General features: G+C 39.5%; 1 long non-coding RNA gene across 1 annotated transcript; it reads right to left on the bottom strand.

Annotated features, from left to right (window-relative positions):
* Nucleotides 1-1,014: 1,014 nt before the first annotated feature.
* Nucleotides 1,015-8,642, bottom strand: LOC121481644. The gene is made up of 3 exons (XR_005985331.1): nt 8,549-8,642; nt 8,131-8,188; nt 1,015-1,257 (listed from the first exon to the last, which is right to left on the bottom strand). It is a non-coding gene; the product is annotated as an uncharacterized LOC121481644 (long non-coding RNA).
* Between the last annotated feature and the right edge of the window lie 3,025 nt (nt 8,643-11,667).

Below are 11,667 nucleotides of genomic sequence, written 5' to 3'. Positions count from 1 at the left end.
TTGTTTTGGACATGGAATAAGAAACTGTTCGTACGAAGTCTTAGCAGTGATTTCCTTCACCCACACCCCTACCTTGCCCAACCTGATTTCTTTCTTTTCTTCTTTCTTTCTTTCTTTCTTTCTTTCTTTCTTTCTTTCTTTCTTTCATTTATTTATCTGAGATAGACTTACATGCATGCAAGTGGGGTAAGGGGCAGAGGGAGAAGGAGGGAAAATCTCAAGCAGACTCTACACTAAGCATGGACCTTGAGATCATGACATGAGCCAAAACCAAGAGTCCATTGGTTAACTGACCGAGCCACCCTGGCACTCCTCCTTTTTTTTTTTTTTTTTTTAACTTAAGACACTGAGAATCCCAGAGATCACCTACTTGTTATTATATGTCCAAATCCATACAGTAAATCAGTGGTGTTTTGAGGTTTCGATGGGATGCTCCATGGAGACTTCCAGCAGGAGGCTGGCAATGTGATTACAGACATCACACTGGAGCCGAGACTTAAACTTACAGATTTGGGACTCCTCCTCATAGAATTTAAAAGAACATTCACGGGGGGAGGGAAGGTAGGCAAGAATAAAGGATAAGGATAAAAGATAAATTCTTCGATGAAATGTGGCCACACCAGGTAAGTAAGAAGGCATGGTTTAAATCAATTGGAAACTACTTTGGCACAGAAGCCCTGAGGCTCAGTTTGGAGAGTCTGAATTTGAACCCAGACGCTTTGTTCTTCCTATAGATTCTTACCTGGAATCTTTGAGACAAAGGACTCCTTGCTGACAGGTTTTTTTTTTTTAAGATTTTATTTATTTATTTATTCATGAGAGACAGAGACAGAGACACGGACAGAGGGAGAAGCAGGCTCCATGCAGGGAGCCCGACGTGGGACTCGACCCCGGGTCTCCAGGATCACCTCCTGGGCTGAAGGCAGATGCTCAACCGCTGAGCCCCCCGGGCTGCCCTGCTGACAGTTTTCTGAAGGTTACGTACGTTTTCTCATTTAATTTTCACAAAGATTCTATGAGGTATGCACTTTTATTTTTCCCATTTTATAGATGAGTGAGTTGAGGGATAGGCAGTTTGAGGAACTTGCCTAAAGTCACACAGTGGAATGGCTGGGATCACAGCCCGCTCATTCTGACCCCTGGAATCCATCCTTGTGAATACCAAGTGTATGTGCCTCTCTCTGTTCTTTCATTTTCTCCTCATAGTCACTCTGTTTATGCATCGACCGAGAGACAGGAGCTTCATGGATCTGAAAGCTGTGAAACGGAAAATAATCAATGTCCCTTAATAAAATTTAGTTCGTCTTCTTTTCTTATGGAGAAATATATAACCTGCAATTTTTTAAAAATACAAATGACTAGAACTTTGATTATGCCAAAAAGATAGCTTTATGGGCAGAAAAATAAACAGGAATAAAATGAGGAAGAGTGAGGGAGGCAAAAAAGAAAGAAAAACAAAGAGAATTAGAAACCGATTGAGAAAGAAGAAAACATATGTAAGGCGTTTCATACAAATTTATGAAACTCCTACCATGTAGCAGGTGCACTGCATACTGTGGCAGCATCTGCTGGTTTCCCACTCGGCCTGCCCTCACTCTCCCTGCTGTCACAGCCCCCCCCCCCCATATCAGAGACTAAGATCACCAAGTACCCTGACAGCTGTGGCATCGGTATGTAACCCAATCCTGTCTAGATGGTGAAGACATAAAGAGGTATACGAGGAGAACCCAACCCTCCTGCCCAGTTGTGATGTGTGGGAGATAACGCCTGGAGCTTTGGCAGCCATCTTGCAGCCATGAGGGTTCAAATCTAAGGATGAAAACCAAGAGAAATATGGAAAGCCTCAGTTCTTCATGACATCATGAAGCCACCAAAGTAACCAACTCGATGGTTTTCACACCCCTACACTCCTTGTCTATTAGGATAATGCATACATTCATTGCTTTAGCCTCTTCTAAATTAAGTATTCTGTTAGTTGCTGCTGAAAGGATCTTAATCGCACTAGCATTCACGGAATTCACATTCCCTGAATGGGAAAACACTTGTATGGCAAGTCTACAAAGACTCCACCCAGTGCTGGGAACGCGGCCTCCTCTGAGTTGCCCATAGGCTTCTTGATCTGACTCCACAACGAGACAGGGAGGAATATGGTTGGCATTAAGGTCACTGACTCACACCCCTCTTGTTAGTCTTTTGCTCAGTTTTGATGGAGAAAGCAGCAGCCACTCCCCAGGAGGGGTAAAAACCCCTCCGGGATGAGAATCTCTGTCACAACAGGAGATTTGCTACTGAGATAAACAGGTGAGAGCTTAGGGTGAGGGGATCTTTACTAAATTGAAAGGAACGAGACCATGAATATTGTCCTGGAGCAGTAGGGACTATGGCTTATTCAGTGACCTTCCTCTTAGGAATTTACTTTGGGAAAAAGGCCACTAGAATTTCCATAAATAAGTGGATACGAGTGGTGCAAGGGGTGGACTGCAGTGAGTGCCTTGGTATGCTGCCCAAATCCCTCTTCAGATATCAAGGGCTTATTTCCCTCGGTTGTTGCAATTGCTGCTGTGACATCGTCCCCAGCTCTCGACCTTCCCAGCAAATTGCCTCTACTAAAGACAATTGCCAAACCCAAGGTTATGCCCCTTTCCAGCACAGCCTGCAGGCCATGCCTCGTCATCTTGGAGGTAAAAAGGCCCTGTTCCCTCACTCCATAGGACAACTCAGAGGGACCATCCCAGCTTCAGCAGGGTCAAGTGGGGCCTTCCCTGAAATAACATTGCAGCCCAATGTCTCCTTCTGCCCAATCCTGTTTCTTTCCACACATGTTTATCTCAAGAGTGCGTTATAATAAACTGCTTGCAAACTAATTGCAGTCCCAGTGTCTTCTTCCCAGGGAACCCAGGCTGCAGCATCCGGGCCGAAATCAGAGAAGGCTTTTCTGAGGAAGTGATCTTAAGTTCTGCAGAGTAAATAAGAATAAATCAAAAGAGGGGGTCGGGACATGTAAGTCAAAGGCAACGATCCTCAATAGGAGTGATTTTCATACCACCTCTTGCCTCACGAGGCATTTGGCAGTGTCTGAAGACATTTCTGGTTATTAAAACCGGAGGTTCCTACTGGCATCTATTGAGTAGAGGCCAGAAATGCTGCTGCACATCTTACATCACGCAGAAAAACCTTCCACGATAGAGAACGACCCAGTCCAAGATGTTGGTGGTGTCATAGTTGAGAAACCCTGGCGTACGGCAGTGGTCAATGGACAGGCTCTGAAATGGGAGAGAGTATGAGACATTTGAAGAATTAGAAGCCTAATGTATCTGGAATACAGAGTGACAGGGAGGCAAGAGGAGGGAAGCTGCAAAGTAGACAGTGCAAAGAAAGTTGATTGTTTTTTTTTTTTTTTAATATTAGTGGAAAGCCATTGAACGTTTCTATGCTAAGGACTAAAATGATCAGGTTTGTGTTTTTAGGAAATCATGCAATCTAGTTCATACGTAATGAACTGGGGGAAAAAAGAGAAGTTATCTAAAGATCATGTGGAGCATGAATGTTGTGTGGGGGCTAAAAGAAGGCCACCCCAAGGGGGGGGCATTTTGGCATGAAGGTTATTTTGAGTTAAAAGCAATCCACACCCAGCAGATTCAGAAAAACCACCTCAACTGCCCACTCTACCAGGAAGAGAGCTATCCACAGAGACTCCCTTTTATCTAAGAAACTCACCAGCATAATGAGACGAGCTCTGTTTTCTAAACACCTCCCTTCACCTTTGTGCTAATAGTCTTTCTCCCCTTTATATCTTCAGACACCTAACCCCTCTCCTTAGCTCATACAAGCTTCATGCTGCCTGGCTGTCTTTGGAATTTCCATGCCTGTGTGGACTCTCCATACGTATGCTATTAAATTGGATTTTCTCCTGTTAATCTGTCTCATGTCAGTTTGATTCTCTAAATCCAGCTGGAAGGACCTTGAAGGGCAGAGGAAATTCTTCCTCCCCAACAGTGGCTTCAATCAGCATGATGACAGGGTGAAGGAGAAAGTATTTAAGAAGTACCTGGGAGGAGGAAGTAATAAAACCTAATCACAGAGAGAGACAACATGATGTCATGTTCATATACACAGACTCTGGAGGCAGAGGACACGGGTTCAAATTCCAACCTTGTCATTTACTAGTTTGGCAACCTTGAATGGTTTATATTTAATGTCTCCATGCTTGGGTTTTTGGTTAACCTGCTGTTATGACTATGAAGTGAGTTAATTTGAGGAGTGCCCAGCACATGATAAATAGTATATAAATCTTAAATAAGTCAAATAAATACAAAGATACAGGGTGTCTCCATGGTTCTGGCTTTTCTGATTTATGTAGCTGTAGGCAATTATGCCATCCTCTGCGCTGAAGGATTGGGATGAGAGTCTTTTTGTTTTTGTTTTTGTTTTTTTTTTCCTTAAGGGATAAAAGAGAGGGTGGGGTCACACACAGGAGAGTAATCAAAACCTCTGAGAAGCCAAAACTTTATTTCTAAGGAGATATAGAGGACTGTTTTAAAAAGTACATCCTGAATATTTTCTAAAAAAAAAAAAAAAAAAGGAGAAAAAGAAGAAAGAGGTCCATACTAAACAAATCACTTTGCTATAAACCAGGAATATCAAGTAAATGTTGCCTCCCCAAACTTTCATTGCAACAAAATATTCTAGGCTTGATTCTCCTTCTTTCCAAGAAGTAATTAAGCAGTGAGCTAATATTGATTCAATTATCTTTTACTACTTTGTAACATTAACTTACTTATCAAAGTAAAGACATTCTCCTGACAATATATCAAGAATTCCATGAACTCTAAAGATAGTTTTAAGTCTCTGAGTTAATACTCATCTTATTCTTATATAAAAAACAATTTTTTTCCCTTTCCTTCAGATGTATACCCTCTTCTTATTATGCAGGACCAGGATTATAGCAAAACTAATTTAAAAAATAATATTTGTGGATATCATTTTACCCAGGTGGTTGGAAGCAAATCTAAATTTGTAAAGGTATCTATCCATGTGAAGACATCAAAGAAAGATACATTTGAAGTGCAATTATTCAAAATTGTGATGCTAAGCACTATATTTCTTTGCACAAAAATGCTGAGAATCTTTGTTTTTTCTAATTGTTTACTTAGAGCATCGTGTTTCAAAAAAATGAAAAAGATTTTTACGAGTATTGTGCCTGGCAACATTTCTATTTCTCTACTTCTACAATCTAATTTGGTTAATTGCATGGATTATTAATATGAATTTTTTTAAAAAGAAATTAATAAAAAAAGAAATTAATAGAGGGCTTAGGGAATTTATGTACTGCAATCCTAAAATAGAAAAAAAAAATCCCAGTGATCAATTTGAGGTGTTAATTGCATAGAGGAAAACAGAAGTTGTTTTACTTGTATAGTCTGATTCTAGAATTTTGTGAATTTATGCAAGATGAGGGGAAAAATGTTTGCTTCCTAGGTTCCTTTAAGCGTAAAATGGATCATCATTACCCAAGCCACTTACTTGTATCCTTATGTCTTGCAAGGATATTGAAGCTTAACAAGTGTTCTTCTAAATATTATCTTACTCGATCCTCAAAAGACCCCAATGATACATGTATGGTAAAGCACAAGGGCTGTTTTACTGATATGGTAACCAAGAAGCAGATGTGAAGGCCACGTAGTAGATCTAACACACATCTGAACTTAAGTCCTCTCACTCCAAGACAAGAGCTATTTATTTCACTCCACTGTGATTTCCATTATGTGTGTTTTCTTCACTTGATTCCATAAACTTGGACCTTCTAAAAGAAGTCAAAGGACCTGATGAGATCACCAACATCAGCTGTTCTTGAATTTTCAGAAATATCTCAGAACTTGATGTAGTGGTGTCGTCGTTCAAGGCCGGTTCAAATCCAAATCTTCCTTCTATTTTCTCATAACCTTTGTTTTTAAAGTAGCAAAGATTTTACTTATATTTTAATTCGTCTTCCAGGGAAAGGAACTGCATGAACTGAAACACCCGTGTCTCAGGCATAGGCAGGCTACCGACCAGTCACTTGCAGCCCAAAGTCCTCGAGGGTCAGACAGTGATTTTGCAGGACTGAAGTCATTCTTATTTTCAGAGTCATTTGAAAACCTGTCCATTGAGGGCAGGGGCTCTGCTCGTTCAATATTGCATATCCAAACTGAGTGCAGTGTCTGGGACATAATATGCACTTAGTAAATATTTGTTGAACAAATGAATATGTGACTTAATCATTCTCAGCGGGGCTCCAAAAGACTACATGCCCTTTAACTTCCCAGTCTGCAATTATCTATTCAGTCAATCAAAAGATATTGAGTACTTTTACATGCCAGACTATTGTAGGTACTAGGGACACAGAAGAGAAAGAAAAATTCATTGGATTTATATTCTAGTGGCAAGAAGGCTCCAACTTAATAACAGAAATGAACAAAACAAAGAATTAAAATGGTAGATGGTGATAAGAGCCAAGGGAAAAAATAAGTCAAAACCTAGAGATACGAAATATTGGATTGGTTCTCATATCACAGGCAAAGTAGCCAAGAGCCACTGTAGTTGATGAAACTATTGTTATCTCCATTTCATGTTTTTAGCCACTAAACTGAGTATCTTGAAATTCACAGTTGTTTTTATTTTACAGGCTTGCAATCAAGTTTTTTTTTTTTTACTAGACACTACATACATACATAAATGCCATAGAATTTGTCATCTAAGAATTTTAATTTTAAGTGCTGCCCCCTAATAATGGAGAAGGTTTTATAGGGTGCACCTGGTACATGTTAGGTGGATTCCTGATCCTGGAATGGCGTTCCAATGCAAGCTTTTGAAGCTCACAGTCCCAAACAGACAAATCAGACCACTTTCCCCCAGTCCCCCTCGCTTCCTCCTTCCCTCCTTTCCTCCCTCCCTCCCTCCCTTCTTTCCTTCTTTCCTTCCTTCCTTCCTTCCTCCCTTCCTTTTTTTTTCCCAGTAGGTTTTACCTAGTGCTATGGGTCTTCACAGTAGAGTTAAGTCTCCAGACACTCAGGGACAAATCTTGTGCCTAAGAAGGAGCTCTTCCAATGAAGACATGTGTCTGTCAGTTGAACTCTCCAAACTTAAATGACATCACTACCTAAGAACACCTTTGACCAAACTAGTCATTTTCCTCTTGTTTAACCAATGTGTCTAGAAATGAATTTGGTACAATAACTATGACATTTAAATGTATGTTGTCGATTATTGTTTAAGTGTTATGTAATTATTAGAGATGCAGTTTGATTTTAAATAAAACTTCTTTTAAAAATGTGTTATTTCTAAGAAAAAAATGTATTCTTTCTGATTTTACTTCTCTCAGATTAAATGTCTTTTTAGAGTATTTGTGACATAATAAAATGAGCATTTTTGAATGTGTTTAATCTCTAATAAACAATACCTTAAAGGTTTCCTTGCTATTTCACTGTTATTCTTGAGCTGGTTCACTGATTTGCAAATGTAATATTTCTTTGTTATTGACTTTTCATCCCTTCCAAGACTTTCTAATACTATTGGTATTAGAAAAAAAAAAAAAAAAAAAGCTCTAAAATTCTGTTCAGTTCTGTACTAGGGACAACTTTTTCTTTTCTTTTTAAAAAAATTGTATTTATTTATTCATGAGATACAGAGAGAGAGGCAGAGATGTAGGCAGAGGGAGAAGCAGGCTCCCTGCAGGGTGCCCGAAGTGGGACTGGATCCCCACATGGGGATCATGCCCTGAGCCAAAGGCAGACACTCAACTGCTGAGCCACCCAGGTCCCAAACTTTTTCTTTTCTTAACTCATGGCTCCATCAACCTAGTTTATTTCATTGAAGTCCTGTGATATGATTTTTGGTATTTAGCAAACTGTCTTTATTCCTTGTCATCATATCTTGTAAAATACTTTTGTAATACCCAACTTTTTGCAAAATGTCTAATTTTTCACTTTTCTCATTTAAAAAAAATATGTATTATAAAGCTAGTCTTAGTAAGAGACATGAAAAATGTCACCTGGCATTAAATAATTCAGTTTACTAAAATCCATCTTAAAATATTACCTGCCAAGGGGGCAGAGAGGTGAAATAGGTAAAGGGGATCAAAAGCACACTTACCCTGATGATCACTGCATTATGGAGAGAAGTGCTGAATCACTATACCATACACCTGAAACTAATAACATACTATATGTTAATTATATTTAATTTAAAAAAGAAAAAAGAAAAAAATACACAGCCTGCCAAAGATCCCTGCCAGGGATCTCTACTTTGCTTAGCACGTGAGAGATGTTCCATAAATATCGGTTGGGTAAATTGCATTCTTTTCAAAGTAATATGTTCAAAAATTGTTTCCTTGTTGCTATGGACTGAATTGTGTCCCTACAAAATCCATCTGTTGAAGCTCTAGCCCTCGGTATCATTGTATTTGGAAATAGGGTTTTTAGGATATAATTAAGACTAAATGAAGTTCATAAGGGTAGATTCCCAATCCTATAGGATCAGTGGCCTTATAAGAATAAGAGAAATTTCTTACCCCTTCCTCCTTAGTTCAGGGTGGCATATAAACCCGTTGCCTGGTGCGGAGCCTCCTGTCTTTGGGGTTCCTGTAGATACCAATTACTGTTTTTTTCTCTAGTTAATCTGTCTTATGTCAATTTAATTATTAGACCAGCCAAAAAAACCTAAAAGGAAGAAGGGAAAAGTTTTCCTCCCCTACAGTTCTTGTGTCCTTACAAAGGTTCTCAGTTCTAAAACTAACAGAGCTGAGTCGCAATGACCAGAAATACTTGGGTGATTGATGGAGCAAAAAGACAACCTGAAGCAATAGTAGCTGATGACTAGTAGGGAGAGCTAGTCAGCACATGCAGGGGTCTGGGACATGCGGATTGAGCAGTGTGGAAAACAGCAAACACAGACAGTGTGCAGGGAGAAGGGGCACAGCTGCAAAAGAGCAGTAGCACCCTAGAAAGATGGCATCAGAGGCTGTGCGGTGGGGAGGAAAAGCCATTGGCCATCCAAGAGGTCCTTGTTCCCACGTGGCAGAAATTTCGATCATCAGGGTTATTTCTAGTTTAAAAACAAAAAGGCCCTGAGAGGCATAAATTGCATGTACATTTATCTATATTTGCTGCCTAGCCAATGATAGTTTTTTCCTGAGACAATGAAAGTTGAGGTTTTTGTTTATTTTTCGTTCGTTTTTAAAGAAAGTGGAGAAAGTGAGCAATGTGTCATTAGGTGGATTGCTGAATGGAACCGTGTTCTTCTACCCTGATCACCTGTAGGCTCACATTTCATGATAGTCATCAACTTAACCTCATCCTAACCTCTGCTACTCTGCGTAAAGTCATAAATAGAGCAGACAATTGGCTTTGCAAGTACTGCAGGCCACTCCAGGGCAATTTATCTTACAAACTAAAGTCTAGCATTTAACAGAATAGAACAATACTGGCAAAACATGACCCCCCACTCTAAAATACTTAAACTTTGCTCCTCCTCTCCTCTGTTTTTCCATACTTTTATATTCCTACTTAAATAATCAACTAAAATGGTTCTTGCTCCTTGTAGTCTTCCTTCATTTCCCAAGTCAGCATTCTTCTTCTCTCCTGTGTTCCTATGACACTTGATTTACTTATCTGTTATATTTATTTAATTGTCTTAACTCCACCATATTATAAAAAATATACTCCTACACAAGTAAGGCTTCACTCATCTGTGACGCTTCCCAAGGCCACTTCAGGCTTATCTAACTCAAGGATATTTTCTCAGAACTTGATCCAATTTGTCACTTTGCTCTATATTTTTTACTGTAATTTTCTTTGATCTCCATCTAATTGACCTGGTTATAGTAGTCAACAAATGAGTGTTTGTAATAAATGATTCTGGGGACCATAATCTATGTATATATATCATATTCAAAATTCAAAATTAGGAGTCTGAAGATGTAAAATTGTCCCGGCCTAAAAGAGGAATATACAAAATAAAGTATTGAACGTCTGCTGGACTTTCACAGAGTCTCCTAAAAGTGCAGCAACTATGAAATCAACATCAGTTTCTATAGGAACTGAATCGAAAACAAATAATACTGGTCAGCAAACAGGTATCTGGTCCGTAAGAGCAAAAGGCAGAAAGAAAAGTGATGGCTTTGAAGGATATCGGTACTTCCACATACTTTCATCTGTGTATAATGTGAAACTACAGAAGCTGCTTTTTGGTATTATAAGCAACTGTCTCTACTCTAGGGAGGCACGTTGACCCAAAAAGATAAAAAAAAAAAAAAAAAGAAGAAGAAAGAAAAAAGATCTAGAGTATTATTCCAATTGGCGTAAATGTTGCCACAAGGGAATTTTGAAATATGTTTTTATTGTACCTATCACCACGAACATCATAGATAATGGCTTATATCCGGATACCAATGGTATCATCTGGAAATGTTGGCACTCCGCGGTTGAATAGTCTGTATGTGATTACAACTCCAACGATTTGCAGAAGTGTTACGGTGACACTAACACAACACCCGCACTCTGTCATTCTTTTATCAAACATTTATGGTTTCTGTTGCGGGGGCTGAATTTTTCTCTGTTTTTCAAGGTGCTTTTGGCTGATCTAATGACGGAATTGACATAAAACAGATTGACAGGAGAAAATCAAATTTAGTTTTGTACATTTAGGAACCCCACATATATTGAGACATTTAAAGACAAAAAGGTAAAGTGAGGTGTATGTGCCTTCCTGAGCTAAGCAATGGGATGGGAGTCTTAGGGCTTCAAAGAGGAGGAGTGCATTTCACAGGGCAATTAGAAAAAGAGCACATGTTTGGTCAGTAGATGTTTGCCTTGCGGTACAGATGGGTCGGTCAGATAAAATTCATCTCTGCTAATAGCTCTTATTCTGGGAAAGACACCCAGTTTAGATTCTTCTAGGTAGTTAAGGAGGAAACAAAAGTTTCTCTTGAGCCTGCAGAGTCCCACTTGTATCCTGCTCAAAGTTGTCCACATGCCAAGAGAGCACATTCTAGGGAGACTTGTTCTGAACATTTTCATTTCCTTTGTATCTAGGAACTAAGGGCACCCATTTGCACAAGATGCAAACAAACAGATAAATACACATGCTCCTAGGAATAATGGAAGCCATTACTTTTGATTCTATCTGGAAAGGAAAAGACCAGGAAAAGGAGGAGCCTGACCTAGTTTCAGGAATGATTAGCTTGCTAAATAGGTGGAGGCGGGTGGGGAAAGAGAGGTTTTGCAGACAGAGGGAATGAGTACAAAGGCCCAGAGGTGTGAACGGATAGGTAGGGCCGGAGAGCTCTAAGTAGAAAGATTTTGCTGAAGCACAAAGTTCAGTGGACAGAATTGCAATTAGAAGTTTGAAGATGTAGGCAGGAGGGCCTTGTTTTGACATTGGACTTTATCCTACTGGCTAGTGGCTCTCTTTCGTGTGCATAAGAATCACCTGGGGAGCTTGTTAAGCTGTCCCACCCCTGATTTTCAGTAAGTCCAGGGTGACATCCAGAAAATGTTTTTAGCAAAAATCCTCAGCGACATTTTTGAGGTAGTTTTTGTTCATACCTTGAGGAAAGAGCTACAGTAATTGGAAGATGTTTAGGCATTCTAACCAGGAGCACAACATTCCTCAGGATAACTTGGGGTGGGA

The sequence above is a fragment of the Vulpes lagopus genome, chromosome 23, assembly GCF_018345385.1.
Source record: "Vulpes lagopus strain Blue_001 chromosome 23, ASM1834538v1, whole genome shotgun sequence".
Lineage (NCBI taxonomy): Eukaryota > Metazoa > Chordata > Mammalia > Carnivora > Canidae > Vulpes > Vulpes lagopus.
The sequence above is the reverse complement of the archived record's forward strand: the minus strand, read 5'-3'. Positions and strand labels throughout refer to the sequence as shown.